The 12,935-nt window shown below is 36.5% G+C and overlaps 1 protein-coding gene across 8 annotated transcripts in view; it reads left to right on the top strand.

Annotated features, from left to right (window-relative positions):
* The window catches only part of PDLIM5 (PDZ and LIM domain 5), a 228,994-nt gene that overhangs the window by 60,817 nt on the left and 155,242 nt on the right, over window positions 1–12,935 (top strand). The window lies entirely within an intron of this gene.

Here is a 12,935-nt window from a genome sequence, read left to right as displayed (position 1 = left end):
TGATGGGTTACCAAGGAGGGAAGTTGCTGTGATGAGCACTGGGTGTTGTATGTAAGTGATGAATCACTGAAGTCTGCTCCTGAAACCAATACTGCACAGTATGTTAACTAAAATTTAAATTACAAAAAAAAATGTTGCTTCAAACAAATATTGAATCAATTTCAAAAAATAGAGCTTGTGTTAATGGTTTTTTATGATTGTGTAGTAATTATCAAGTGAAAATTAAGAAAGGAGATTTCATGAAATATGGTTTATTTATTTACTTAAAAATTGTTTTAATGTTTATTTTTTGAGAGAGAGGCAGAAACAGAGCATGAGCAGGCGGGGGGGGGGGGGGGGAGGCGGCAGAGAGAAAGGGAGACACAGAATCCAAAGCAGGTTCCAGGCTCTGAGTTGTCAGCACAGAGCCCGATGCGGGCTTGAACTCATGAATCGTGAGATCATGACCTGAGCTCAAGTAGGATGCTCAACCGACGGAGCCACCCAGGCACCCCTCATGAAATATAGTTCTAGATTTGGGAGTGAAGAGAATAAATATACTAAAAAATCCATTTTAATTAAAGGTGGGTAATATCTGCCAGTTTTTTGTTTTTTATTTTTTGCATTGCTTCAAGGAGTTTTTGGTTTGCATATCACTTAGGGAGAGCAAAATGCCTAGTGTCCCTTCTTCCTCTACCCAAACAAAATAAAATGCAACAAAACAAAAATAACATTTATTTGAAAAAAATCTTTACACCTGAAACTTGCTATAACTCTTCAGAGAATTCTCAGTAAAAATGTATGTTTCTATTTCATTGGTTTTGTGCCAGAACAATGTTTAGTCCATGGAGTGTGCCTGTGATTAAAGAATCTGTTGCAAGGAATATGTTTCTTACCTCAGTGTTTCTGACCTATAGATATTACATCTGAGCATGTTGGTCTCTAGGTTATGTTTGTGTTGAACAGAGTAGCTGGAGAACTCATGGACTAGTTAGAGGCTTTTGTTCCTGGAATAAAAGTTTTCTAACTGAAATGATATTCTAATATTGCTTGGAAGTTGAAGAAATGGCTTATAATGATTGCGAGCACAGAATAATAACTAAGCTAGCCAGGTGGTTGATAGATTTTCCTGGAAATGTATTCCTAATGTTTAACCTTTGAATAGATGTTGTGTGTATGGAAGTGATGGTAAAAGGCAAAATGTTAACCTGTGAGATAGAAGAGCAAATACAACATTTGTTGTTATCTGATCTTTTGTCATTTTACATATAGAAATGGAAGATTTTGTAAAGAGACGGTAGTTAGTGTTGTAAATGTTATCTGTTAATTTAACATACTTTTAACAATTAAAAAGTATAACTGTGTGTTACCTCCCTTTTCCTACCCTACCACACACACACACACACACACACACACACACACACACACACAGCGTTCCTTATGCACTGGTGTATTTTATGTACTCATTAACGGTTTGCTGAAGGAATGGAACCCATGTCAACTACTCTAACATACCCAAAGACTTTTAAGTACATTAATCTCTCATTCAATAATGACCAACATTTGGTAGTGATGCATACAAAAAAAGCATCACATAGATCCTACTAGATTTACGTGTAACTTCTGTTAATAAATTCTTGTTTTCTTTAACAACATGGCTTTAATGTGGTCCCTGGGCCCTTACTCTGAGGAAAGAGGTGGTTTGATTTATTAAAGTGGGAAACAGGGTGAAGATGAAACAGCAGACAGTATGCTTCAGGCATATTCTATCAGGCAAACCAAAATCTTACCCCCTCCATTCCCTCACTCCCACCCCCGAGTAGACTTTACACAACTGTGAGCAGTGACATTGCTTAATGAACTTTCCTTAACTGCTATCAGCAGCCTGTCCCTTGCCAAATCCAGTGTCACCCAAAGCTCAGAAACATATGGTGCACCAACTGCACCAGAACAAGAGTCATTCAGTGTTGCTCCAGTCTGTTTTACTCTTAGTTTAAAAAAAGGAAAAAAAAAAAAATAGTGGCATTGACCTAAGAACATTTCCTTTCCATTTCTAGCTGTTCTTTGTGGTTGTGTGTTTGCTTTCTATGGAGGAGGTGAAACATTTAAAGTAAATCAATGTTTTGTGACTAGAGACCAGAGTGCTAGAAGTGATCTACCAACATTTAGTGCTATCTTGATAAAAGCCAACTGTGCAGGCAAGTTTATTGGGTTAGAAAAATAAACATGGAACCGCAAGAGAAGGCACAGGAGACCTACTAGGGAGTACTGGTGGTAGTTCTGACCTATACAAAAAGAACTGGAAGGAAAAATATCCTTAGGATTTTTTTCTCAACAAATTGTAAGCAGAATGAATAAAATAGTCCCATAAAAGGAAACATTAACTCCTTTCATCTAAGTGTTGACGGGTCTTGGTTCTGGAGGGCTACAGATAAACAAAGGAAGCTGAGACCACACTTCCTGAGACAGGAATGGAATGAAGACGTGCCCATCTTCACAGGATGAGGGACAAGTGCACAATCAAGAAGCACTGAAAGGAACAAGGAGTTGACAAGCGTGGATTTCTTAGAAACAGTATGGCATCTGGGAGTGATAGTTGCATCTGTAAGCAGTCCTTTCTGAGCAATGGCATTTTAAAAAATTTTTTTTTTTTAACGTTTATTTATTTTTGAGACAGAGAGAGAGACAGAGCATGAACGGGGAAGGGGCAGAGAGAGAGGGAGACACAGAATCGGAAGCAGGCTCCAGGCTCTGAGCCGTCATCAGCCCAGAGCCCGATGCGGGGCTCGAACTTGTGGACTGCGAGATCGTGACCTGAGTTGAAGTCGGACGTTTAACAGACTGAGCCACCCAGGCGCCCCTAGCAATGGCATTTTTAAGGAGACCACACTAGTTGATGTGGAAGCAGCTTGTAAATTTAGATTCTTGGTGCCTGGGTAGTGGAGTTGGTAGAGCATCTGACTGTTGATTTCTGCTCAGGTCATGGTCTCACAGTCGTGGAATCGAGCCCCATGTCAGGCTCTGTGCCTCTCTGTTTCTCTGTTTCTCTTAAGATTCTCTCTGTTTCTCTCCCTCTGCCCCATCCTCCCAACCACCCACTCTGTCTTTCTCTCTCAAAAACAAAATAAAACCAAAAAAAAAAACCACCAAAAAAAAAAAAAAAAACCCCTGCAAGAGGTAAATTCACATTCTTCATAAGTTATTTACTGTCGTATACTGTGCCCATTATTGTATGGCTTTTGGCAGCCTAGCCAGCCTGGGCTCTTAGTTTCCGTGTCACTTTCTCCCTAGAATGTAGACATCCTTAACTACTTGCCATACCTTGGAAATGGTAGTACTTTTTATATCATCATGTGTTTCACATGCTTTTTATTTTTGCCCAGAACACATAACACCGCTCCCATTTTATTTCTGCAAATTCCAACTTCTATTTTAACATTCAAGACAATTGTCAATATCCCTGACAAACCTTTTTCATGTCATTTCGGTATATTAGTCATTCCAGTATTTATGTTGATAACTTTTATACATTTATTACTCTCTAGTGTCCCAGAGTATCCTTTACTTTTACTTGTCTTGCTGCCTAGAGTGCATTCCCTCTAGATCTATTCATGGCGCTTTCTCTTCATTCTGGTTTCTGTTCAGATGTCACCACCCCAGGAAGTCTCCTCTGACTACTTTACCATAAAAGAGCGTCTCTTGATGCTTTTTGTCCTCTTTCTCTTCTTTATTTTTCTTCTTTAATACTTACTTTTGATATTTTATTTATCTTCATGTTTATTTGTTGATTGTCTCTTTCTCCCTGGCTGAATTTAAGCTCCATGAAGGCAAGGACCTCATTCTGTTCGTTGTTGTATCACTATGCCTAGAACAACTGGGCACATAATAGACACTTGACAAGTATTTCTTAAATGATGGAATAAATGAATATTTGCTTTCCCCATTAGCCTAATAATTCATTCTTCTAGTCATTAGCATCTGGTCCATATGTAATCATTTAGTGAATGTATATGAACAAATGAATGCATAATTCAGCATTAAATGCCAGATTAAGTTTTAAGTTTTAAGTTTTTGAAAAGTAGTCATGTTTGTCATTTTAATGTTTTATAATAGAGAAATAAAAATAATATATATAAAGTTATTAGTGAAGAGTACAAAAGTTATTTTAATGCCAGAGTGAGTAATGGATACTAATTATAATGACTTTTTAGACAATGAGAGATGGTAGTCTGTATAAATATTTATTATGGTTTAGAGTTAAAAGGGACCCTAGAACATTTGGTCCAGCTCTCATAGAGCTGGGCAGAATGAGGCCAGACATGTGAATGATTTGCCCAAGGTCATAGGATTTGTTAGTGTTAGAGTTAGAATTACCCTCAAGTTTTTTTTGTAATACTAAGAGTTGTAAGAGTGTGGGATAGCACTTTTCATGCACAGTTTGTAGAATTATAAATGGTTGCAAATATTCTTGCTGGCATTTTAGTATCATAGATCAAAAAATTAAATGTGCATATCTTTTTAAAAACAGTTCCTGAAGAAAATATCAGTTAAGTATGCCATAATAAATGTATAATACTTTCATCACTTTATGTTAAACATAAGAACAAAGGAAATTGGAAATCAGTTAACTTACTAAACAATAGCCTGTTTTGGTAATTCATTAAATGTTTATTGTGTGTTTTTTTTTAATTAATTTTGAGAGAGAGAGAGCACACACGCATGCACATGCACGCATGCCCTGCGAGAGGGGGAGGGACAGAGAGAGAAAGAGGAGAGAGAATCCCAAGTGCTTTCCATGCTGACAGTATGGGGCTTGAACCCATGTACAGTGAGATCATGACCTGAGCTGAAACCAAGAGCCGTACGCTTAACTAACTGAGTGACCCAGTTTCCCCTAGTCTGTCTTAATTTTAAGTCCATGTACAGTAGACCTATAGAGACATAAAAGGCATAGTCATTGCTTAGAAGAAACATCCTTCTGGTCTGCAGCCCAGCAAACTGTTGGTTAGAGTTTGAGATGAAATAAGGACAGAAATGAATAGGTATCTAGAAACTTTTGTAGTTTGACAGAGTAATTTTATGTCTGTTGAATCTGATGATAAGAAATTTGATCTTATATTTTGTATATTCTTTAAATTTTGTTTTCCAGTAATTTGTCTTTATTAAAGATTACAGAAGAATTGGTATAAGGCAGACGGGGGAAAAACTTTCCTCACAGTGTCTTTCACCGTAGATAGTTTGAGGAGCATTGCTTTATGGAGAGCTACATACACATGTGAAAGTTAAATAGTAGATAAGGGAGAGGACGATATCAGTTCTTTATGTCGTTTTTCTGAATTCAGTATCAAATGTAGTGTCTTACTGGAATAGGCCCTTATTAAATGTTAGTGATTTTAACAGTTACCTTCCATTAGCATGTGAAGTCATGATTTTGTACCACATTAAATAAATATTAACCCTGCTTTGAGTTCTTAAATTTTCTTGATGCTAATGGATTTCTTGTTTTGAAACATTTTTGGGGCGCCTGGGTGGCTCAATCAGTTAAGCGTCTGACTCTGATTTCGACTAAGGTTATGATCTCATGGTTTATGAGAGTTGACAACACGGAGCCTGCTTGGGATTCTCTCTCTCCCTCTCTCTGTGCCTGTGTCCTGCTCTCATGCGCACTCTCTCTCTCTCTCTCTTTCTCTCTCTCTCTCTGTCTCAAAATAAATAAACTTTTTTTTAAAAAAGAACTTTAGATTGTGATTTTCAAAGGACTAGTGAATTTTTTCCTTGTGTCATGAAACTATGCTGCTACTGGTAGTTTAGGAACCACACTTTGAGAAACACTGTTCTAAGGTTTCATTAAATCATTCATTCTTAACATTTTTTTGGTCATAGATGCCTTTGAGAATTTGAGGAAAGCTATGGACTGACTCAATGGAAAATGCATGCATACTTGCACATAATTTGCACACAGTTGCAGGGGATTTATCTCATCTTTGACCAGAACCTGATAAGGAGGGAGGGTTGAAACTGTGTGTATTACAGTGTTAATCTGTTCTTAGGTAAACTAGAGTTGACCAATTCATTTTTAAATTTTATAGTTATCTGCAACATTTATTATCATTTTCCTTATCATTATAAAGTGGACTACATAAAAACACAAATATCTGTAATTAACAAATTTGTTTGATTTAGAGATGTTTGTATATGCATTCTTTTTTTATAAACCACCATGCTTTTCACATTCTGGTAGAATTATATTCACACATTAAGTACAGTGTACCTTAAGTCTGGATGTAAACCTATATGGATTAACTATAAAATGAAAGTGTTATGTGGTGTGTTAATAGTGATTTACAGTATATGAAGGCATGTTTCGGGGCGTCTGGGTGGCTCATTTGGTTGAGCATCTGACTTTGGCTCAGGTCATCGTTTCGCAGTTCGTGAGTTTGAGCCTCGTGTCGGGCTCTGTGCTGACAGCTCAGAACCTGGAGCCTGCTTTGGATTCTGTGTCTCCCTCTCTTTCTCTCCCCCTCCCCTGCTCATTTTCTGTCTCTCTCAGTCTCTCAAAAATAAGTAAATGTTAAAAAATAAAAAAATAAACAGAGAAGGCATGTTTCTATTTTATTAGGATGCTGGTCAAGAAGAATAAAGATGTTACTTTAATAAAGAAGGATTCATTATGGAAAAGAGATTTAGACTACTACAGCAAACAGTCTTAACAGAAGCCCTGTGTTTGAACTAGGTAGCTCAGTGACTACATAAAGAAAGAGAAGGCATAATCACCCTCTGATTTCCCTTTGGTTTTGTGAGGCACAATGACACACACTTTAAGGTATTTGCTTTATTGCTACCATATAAGGTGTATTCTCAGACTTTTGGGTAAAACTGATGACAGTTTGACTCATAAGCCAGAAAATAAGGCCCATAGTTAGAGTAACCACCACTCACATGGGTCAGGCAGGAGTTCACAAATTTACTCAGAGAGAGACCTCAGTGATTGTTTTATCTCGTCATTCTAACATACAAAAAGCAAAATCATTTTATTTCACAGAAGAGAGTATTAAAATGAATCCAGAGTAGCCTCAAATAGTGAAGGGGCATGTTCACATTAGACATCCAGGTCAGAGATTATCTTTTTCTCTGTAGTTGAGTAACATATACAGGCTGGTTGAGGTGCCACCACTATAGAAGCAATAGATAGATCATGCAAGACAGCACAGCTTTCAGCGCTGAGCATAGTATTGTAAGGTGGATTAGTTAAGTACTAGAGTGACAGGAAATACGTTGGGATTTAAAAAGTGGCTTGAAGGATATGTTTGAAAAGCAGATTCAGCACTTCTCAAATATTCTTTACTTCTCACTTTAATGGCTAAAAACTCCCACCATTTCTGTTTATTTGTGATATTTGGTGCCGATTGGGTAGCACTCATTGTTCAGCAGGAAAACAAGTTCTGTGAGTTCTCTGTGTTTGGTGTAATGCTCATACATTCTTATGTGTTTCTTGTGGGGGAGGGGTGGGAGGAGGGTGGCAGTGCAGAAAGTCACATCCATGGTATTCTGGGAAATATGTGGGAGATAAACACCTACAGACTTTGAACCAGAGGCTTATATGTCTAGATTCAAATTTTTTATCTTACGGTAGGTACTAGAAAATACACTTTAATTGCCCATTACCTAAGTGTTTTTTCAAAATAAGGCTTTCCTCTGTGCTTTCCTCTGCCTCAAGAAAATCCTGTTGGTTAGATTGATATAATTTTATTTGTATATTCAAATTTTGGTAACAGCACTGTTAGAAAAATAACATCTTTTATTTTCCCATGGTTTAGTTCCCATGGTTTTTGGACATGGGAAATTTCTGGTAGTGTTTCTTTCTATAACTGTCATATTTATGTATTCCTTTTTTACATTTAATAAATCTGAGGGCATTCTTGTCATACCCATGGTGTTAGGGTCATATATTTCCAAGCATTCCATATTTGTTGAAAGTAGGCAGAGGTTGAAAACTTGCATGTTGGTTGTGGCTCATCATATAGGTACCTGTCTCCTGCTTGTTACCCATAGAATATAATAGGATAATTACCAAAGTAATTTTCTGAACCAGCATAAATTGTTCTTAGTAAACATCTGAGTATTAAATGGTGTTATCTATATTATAAAATGATTTCTGTAATATAGTTAGGCATATATATTTCAGTAAGTTATTTCTATTGCTGACATCTGTTTTCTGAGGTTTTTAACTGCTGGCTTATTTCCAAGGGAAAGCATGCAGAGGTTTTGTGTGCATCAATTCCCTATGATTTGGAAGGATTTCTCTCAATAGAGAATTTTAAGACAGTGTTGAAGTTATTGCTATGGCTAAACATTTTGCTCTTTATGAAGAAGCTTAGGGCAATATAGCAGCTCTATTAAATACTCATTTTAAAGAGAAATCTTAGACAGTTAAGTTTATTGAAATGATACCTACCATATTGGATTTTAACTTTTGAAAATGAGAGGTCTATAATGTTTACATTGATTTTGTTTTTTGCTACAAATTTTCTATGATTGTTTTATTTCTGTGATGTGCTTGCTCTCAAGAGATAAGAACTACAGTGAAGGGTTAGTCTAACTGGTGTATCTCTAACTCCTTATGAATCCCAAATAGCATACTTCTTTGTGGATAAATGTTCTACTTGGTGCAGTTTTGAGATTTTTGTTTGAGTGGCATGTTCTCTTGAGATATTAGTTTATTTTTAATGCAATTTTATAAAGATGCAGTACTACTTTTCTCTTTTATTAAAATGTTTTAGGAAGAAATGCTGCTGGAACCACAGATTTGCATGGAGGCTAAGAATTTGGGGAGGTTTAGTCATAAATTTTATTTGATTACAATAAAGTTAACGACATGTTTAATGACACATTAGTATTACTGTGAGTTAATTGGCTCCAAATCATAGTTATTACTAACAGTCATTTAGGTTTTTTTAGTTATTCAAATCAAAGTGTAAAATCTTCTATGATTAGTTATTATTTTGATGTTATGTTCAATTTAAATGTTATTTTACACATGTGTACTTGGGTGTACAACACACCCAGAGGCAAGGCCTGGATCTAGTTGATCAAACCTAGGATACCTCGTGACCCTTTCTTCTTTCATAGTCTTGGTTCCCTGTTCTACCCTCTGTACCGGCACCTTCCTTTGTTCCTCTTGCAGTGTGTTCTCTTGTCTTCTTTCCTTCCTGTCCTTTCTTGACCCCCATTTCAAGGCTTCTTCACCACTGTTTTCTTCTTAATTCTTATTCTTTGGCCTCTTGGTATAGTGGCAACCCCTAACTGACCTGGGAAATAGAGATATGAGGTCATCATCCTATGAGAATGGAATTTGGAAAAGTCAGAATTGGATAGTGGTAAGCAGAGAAAGGACATGGTGAGCTGGTTCTGATCCTATGGCATATCGTGTTCTGTTGCTGAATAAAGGAAAACTTTAGGCTTAGAGAAGCAGAAAGAAGAGAGTGGGTGAAGAAGGGATATTTGGTCTTTATTGATGGAGGGATGGGGAAGCCAGAAGGTCTGACTGGTCAGTTTGCAAAGCTGTCTTCTCTACACTGTAGGTCCTTGAAGCAGGTGTCCAGCCTATGTGAATTGGTGGCATAGTATAATAATAATATAATAATAATAATAATAATAATAATAGTAGTGAGCATTTATTTTGCATTGTGAGGTATGTGCTATGCTGGGGTTTTATTTAATCTGCTCAAGAGCTCTGTGAGGCAGGTGAAAATGTAGTCCCCATTTCAAGGAGAGATAGATGAAGCTTAGAGAGGCCTAGTAAATTCATGTTACACAATCAAGAAATGGCAGAGCATGAATATGACCTCATGTTTGCCTCACTTCAAAGCCTCTGCTCTGTACTGTTTTCTTACTTACTGTATGGACACAGGCAAGTAATTTAATCCCTTTGAAGCTCTCATTTTCCATCTATAATATAGACTAAACTGCCTGATAATGGCAAAAATGTACAGGGTCTCTTAAAGTTGCTTACTTACTGTTGGTGCTCAGTAAATAGTCCTAATTACTTTTTCTGGATCATTTCTTTCTCAGGACAGAAGAGCTACTCTTTTTTTTTTTTTTTTTAATGTTTTATTTGTTTTCTGAGAGAGAGAGAAAGAGAGAGAGAGAGAGAGAGAGAGAGAGCGAGCGAGCAGGGGAAGGGCAGAGAGAGAGAGGGAGAGGGAGACACAGAATCCAAAGCAGGCTCCACGGCCTAGAGCCTGATGTGGGGCTCAAACTCAGGAACCATGAGATCATGACCTGATCTATATAGTCAGACATTAACTGACTGAGCCACCCAGACGCCCCGAAGAGCTACTCTTCTAAAATGACTGAAGAAAATTTATCTCTGGGTATTTCCTGGTGCCTTTTTCCCTTACACACACACACACACACACACACACACACACACACACACACTCTCTCTCTCTCTCTCTCTCTCTCTCTCTCACTCTCTCTCTCTCTCTCTCTCTCTCTCTCTCTCTCTCTCTCTCTCTCCCCCCCCCCCCCTCCCCATTTGTTTACTAAAGACTGGACTTCCTTCTCAAGAGAAAACGTCATCCTAATTGCAGATAAAGATTAAAATGCATCCCTAGGGGTTTTAGACCAAGTGTAGGTGATCAATATTAGAGCCTTTCTTATCTAGGTTAATGGGGAGGCTCAATAAGGATACCATTCTCTTGAAGAGCTTATAGTTGTCCTAGTTTACCTTCATTTCTGTGTCAGTAAACAGAAGCCCAGAGGTAGTTCCAACATGTGCAGCCATGTATGCTTGCAATTTAAGTGAGGCCACAAAGCACTGTTTTTAAAGAAGCATACAGCCTCGATTAAGTTTATGGAAAATTATGCAACAGTAATGAAAAATGCATCTCAGGATCAAAGGAGAAGCATTTGCTTATGATTAGTTTGATTTATGCTGAGCTTGACCCAGGAGCCTCCCACTACTGCTTCCTTCCTACACATTATACATTTATGAAATACACATATACTTATGGCTGTCATATAATATGTACAAGATTTACTGATGACAGAATGTTATTACTGTTTCAAACAAATGCAAGCTATTCAGACTTGGAAAAACAAAAAATGAACTATACAAATAATGAGTGACCTTGTAGTTTTTCCTTAGCTGCTAACAATTTATTATAGTACTATATTCTACCCAATTAAGAAAGAAAAAAAAGATTTATCTTTCTAATGAATGGATGGTCTGAGGAAGTGGTTTTGGGGATAAATGGAGCTCATAGGAGTATTCAGTAAGGTGTCGTCTTTAATAAGACTTAAATTTGTTTCTCTGTGCTGGGCCTTTCCCACTAAATACAGCATTATTTCAGGCTCTTCATGATCTTTAGTTTAAATTGTGTGATGAGAAGACCTGAGCATTGAATAATAAACATGGTTAGAGATTTAGAAAAGATGCTTATGTCAAAAATCCAGATGACTAATATTACTGGCCCCCCAAAACTGTAGACAAAAAGGAATTTATTTGACAATTTAAATAATATATGAGTTTGATAGGAGTTAAATTTTGATCTGTTTTGTTACTTTGGAAATTTTATTTCTTTAGTGTTCAACATAGTATAAATTTTTCTTACCCTTAAATATCTCAGCAGCTGTGAAAGGATTACTTTTGTTAGTGTCAAGAGGAAAACAAAATCGTGATATACTGGGTATGTGATAGAGAACATTCCCTTTGAAGGGTTTAAAATCTTTTTTTATACTTTGTATCTGTGAGATTTCATATATCTTTGCTCACATAGGTATTTTTTCTTAATAATTTCAAGAACTATTTTGGTCACTTGATAGTTGTATTTTAAAATGAAATAAATTTCTAATTATGTAAAATTTTAGTTTTTCCTAATTTCACAGTGTAAACAAACCATCGCCAGTGTTAAGTAATAAATCTGTGGCATCCATTCATTCAGTATGCATTTTGTGAAGGCCTGTAGTGTGCCAGCCAGGCACCTGAGGAAACACAGACATGGGCCCTTCCTTGATGGATCTAACTTTCACTACCGTTTTCTTGATTTTAGATCCAGACATTTGTTCTCATGCACTAAGATTGGTCTGCCTTGATCATTATTTTTAAGGAAAGAGTTTGACAACTGATAGTAATCAAAACCTAGCCTAACTGAACATACAAATATCCATTGTATTTATTTCTTTGTTTCCAAATTGTGAATTGTAGCACTCAATTCATGTTTTGTTTGTTGAGGTATATAGTTTTTTAAAAAGACGTAATTTTAGCAAAATGTTCTCTAAAATATTTAGTTGTGTTTTTTTTTAGTTTTTTAAAACTTGTGGTAATAACAGTAAACCATTTTTAAGTGTACAATTTATTTGCATTAAGTGCAGTTACAGTGTTGTACGACCATCACCACTATACATTTCCAGAATTTGTTCATTATTCCAAATAGAAACTGTATAAAATCTTTTAGTTTTAAGTATCTAGAGAATATTGGTTGTTTTCTTTATTTGTGCCAAGTCTCACCTGTCTTCCAGCAAACCAGTATTCAGTGTGATCTACTTGTACTTAATGAATTCTGAGCTTGCCATTTGAATTAGAATGGTTACTTTTGATTTGTATTTGTTCCATGTTTCTAGGTAGTTATTAAAATTGCATCATCTTTCATTTTACTGCAGTTTAATATTTGTTTGGTTTTTTGGAACAATGAAATATATATGAACTTGGAAGGAGATCAAACTGAGTAATGTGAACATGGAAAATTTAATAGAGAAGGGAAGAAAAACTGGGGATTAAAGACTGTGGTACACAAAAAAGTCTGATAGTCTCAGACACAACTGGTTTCCTTCCCCTCCTACTAAATGCCTGGAGCAGGAAGCATATGTAGTGTAAAAGATATTTGGGTCTGATCTAAAAGAATTCAGTACCCCAGACACTGGATATGAATTGGACTCAACAAGAAGGATTGTTC

Source organism: Prionailurus viverrinus, chromosome B1 (assembly GCF_022837055.1).
Source record: "Prionailurus viverrinus isolate Anna chromosome B1, UM_Priviv_1.0, whole genome shotgun sequence".
NCBI lineage: Eukaryota > Metazoa > Chordata > Mammalia > Carnivora > Felidae > Prionailurus > Prionailurus viverrinus.
Note: the sequence above shows the minus strand (reverse complement) of the source record. Positions and strands in the feature narration are given on the sequence as shown.